This window comes from Opisthorchis viverrini (genome assembly GCF_000715545.1).
Source record: "Opisthorchis viverrini unplaced genomic scaffold opera_v5_37, whole genome shotgun sequence".
In the NCBI taxonomy this organism is placed as follows: Eukaryota; Metazoa; Platyhelminthes; class Trematoda; order Opisthorchiida; family Opisthorchiidae; genus Opisthorchis; species Opisthorchis viverrini.
Window position 1 is genome coordinate 436,348 of NW_008751693.1, and position 3,222 is coordinate 439,569.

The 3,222-nt window shown below is 43.8% G+C and overlaps 1 protein-coding gene across 1 annotated transcript in view; it reads left to right on the forward strand.

The window, feature by feature from the left end:
* T265_02820 (hypothetical protein) overlaps nt 1-3,222 on the forward strand; it is a gene marked incomplete at both ends in the record, with an annotated part of 39,658 nt that overhangs the window by 34,828 nt on the left and 1,608 nt on the right. The gene's annotated exons all lie outside the window — the stretch shown is intronic.

The following is a 3,222-nucleotide window of genomic DNA, read 5'->3' on the forward strand; positions in this document are numbered from 1 at the left end:
TTTCCATATATATATATATATATATATATATATATATATATATAATATTTAGGGTCCAGTCTCGTTGCTTCGCTTGTATCCATTGTGTTTAGTTTTGTTATTTTAAGTATTACGTACACCAAGCACAGCAGTGCCACTTCAAATGCGGTGATCATACAACTTTAGGACCGACCACTTACAGAATAATAAATTGGAATTATTGTCATCAATCTCTTTGAACAAATTAAATGAGAGTTGCCTTTGTTTCTCTCTAAAAAGACGAGCACTTTGCAAACAGAACAGATAGAAAGCACAGAGCGATTTTAATGCGCTCTTTTGCCCGCTAAATCGTGATGAAAACGCCGAACTGCTCCTTGCTCCCCACTCGTATGGAATGACGTAATTCCCCGCTGGCCTGTACGCAATTCGCCCTATCGTTGGAATAGGCTCGTGGGAGAGAACTTTGAAACATACTGAAACCTCTGATTCAAAGCAAGAAGTATAAGATTCGTGCCGAAACTTTCTTCCTCCACAGGCTTGAAAAAGGCTATAGTGTTTAAGGTAACATTTAGGCCAAAATGTAAGCCAAACGCGTTTTATTTCAGGTTTTCAATCATTAAATGTGCACGCGATGCATAGTTTAATCAAGGATCCTGATCACAATGATGCCCTTCTGTACATGTCACACGGGTCGGTTGCTTCTTGCTACCAACAATCGGATCATGGAATCTTTCCAAACTCGATGGCACTAAACGAGTTAAAAACGTCCACACTAATATTCTCTGCATGGGTAACCGTTATGTCACTAACTGTGCAGCCAGAGCCGTAGTTTCGAGTATAGGATGGTATATGCACAATGTGCTTTGCCTGAGTGACCAAGTTGTTCTATTTTGGAAACAGCTCGAGAGACAGTCTGCCCCTCGCATAGCAAAAAATGCGATGGAGGCACTTCGCGCTCGTCTCGGAATCATCTACTCTAGAGCTTGATGCAATTCAGCTGTTTGTGGCTATGACCGAGTTGAAAGCCTCCAAACTCAAAGTTTGGATCAAGAGACTTCAATATCAGTGATATTTATCTAGTTTTTGGTAGCCCCAGTGAGTCAGTACGTTGTTGATGTCTCCTAGCATAGTGACGTTTGTAAACCACCTGCTAACCTTGGTGAACAGATCGGTAGCCACCTGATTACTTGCACTTCACGGTAAGACCACTTTTACCCGACACCCTAGTACAGTTATTCGCTAGTTAGTATATCAGCGCAGGAAGAGCGCAGGACACGATTCGAAGCAAGCAAGTCTTTGTGCAAGAGATAAGCTACATGTTCAGGTCGGTGAACTTCACGAAAATCCAACTTCATATACTGTTCAACAGTGGTTGGACTACTAGGCGCCTCAGCACGGCTGGTAAGCCACAGGCGGCAAGACAGTGGACACTACCGGCACTGCTTTATTCTTTTCGCCACGCAAGCAGCGAATTTATTCTAGTTGCCTTCACATAATGCACTATGACTGCTCCGCCCACAAATGCACCACAGTGCAGAGTTCAAAAAGGTGCAACAGAATGGAGGATAGCATGAAGAACCGGAAGAAGTGAATCAATAGGCTTGCTAGCGTTGCCTGCCGTTGGGGCTGACTGGTTGAGACAGACGAATAGTTCTATGCTGTCGGCATTTTCAGAAGACAATGATTTGCGACGTCCTGCTGTGATTAGAAAATACATTAGAAGAATTGAGAGTCTGTTTCCTAATGCAGCAATGAGTAAAACAGTTATCCCTGACTTCCGGAATTTAAGGGTTACGATGATAAGCCAGTTCGCGCGAATATACACAGATAAAACTAGTAGGTGAAAGGTGCATCTGAGTTTGAATGAAACTAAAGCTTCAGGTCCTAAGCATTTATCCTCCTACGCAAAACACTCACCAGAGGGTGATTTCCTTCGGTATCAACGGTTTTACAACTGAGAAGTGTCCAGAACGAAGTCTCGGTAGAATGGGCACCACCGAAAACCACCAAAACCGTATTGGTATGGTAGTAACTCGACCTGCAACGGGTTTCACTCAATTGACACTGAGTAGAGGATATACATGCTTTACGGAACTACATCAACTTGGATTCGGTTAGTCGTACGTAATGATGATATAACCTATTCCTGAAAAAAGGTAGAGTCAAAATAAACATCTTTCGGATGCTGCCAACATATGAAACTGTTGTTTTAACCTATTTTCGTAGACCGCGGCTCATGTACTCCTGCATGTAGGTGGCTGGAAACTCTGTGGGATACGACATGTAGCCGACCGCAGTGGTACGCGTGCTGTCAGTTCCTAGTTGGACTGTCTAGCTAAAGTTCGCCTGTAGGGTGATGTTCGCGAATGACGCTGAATTAATCGTACCTGTGGCGTCTCAACGTAATGTAATGTTGAAACGTGTTTATTTTAATGCTGTCGAGATAAAGACATTTTATTCTCATACTCATCATACTCAACACCAATCCGCAGGCAAAGTCAATACCGAATGATGTCTGAGGCTTCGCGTTGTGTCCGCTCGCCAGTTTTGTTCGCAGATATCGGTTGTGGGTCTAAGAGGTCCCCAGTAACTGTCAAGCAGACGGACACATCGGGATTTAACCATTGCCACAATCAATACCAGGTATACATTTAATTCACTCCGGAACATAACACCTGTATGAAACGCGGTCGGTGCAGTCCAAGAATGACCAGATACTGAAATAATTAACCTTGGATAGATCGGTGTGCGTTGTGAACTTATTTACTGTCACGAACACCAAATCTCCTCCTAAACTTGCACGATTCCGATGTTTTCACTAAGAAGGAACCACTCAGCCATAATAAGTCACTCTCCTCAGGCTCTTGCGATCACAGCAATTGATACTGCTGTTCCCGTGACCCAATGTCAGTAACAATGGAGCATTGTAAATGACACTGCGACTGTACACCGGAATGGCAGTGTCTCATGAAATGTCAACTGAGAAACTAGTGACTAGATGAACGAATCATGACCCTGAAAGGTCCATTCCCACAGTTTGATTACCGACAACTCGTTCTCTTCACCGAGGTATGTTGTCTTGGAGTGCCCCTCCCTAGTGGACCAGTGCGCAAACTTTGAACGCCACACATCTCTGATGGCAACGAAGCTGAGCCATCTTTCTGTTAGTAACCATTGCATGTTATTACATCATACATCGGTTTCGAAGCTTCCACCCGCACTATTCAAAGACGGGGGGGGGTG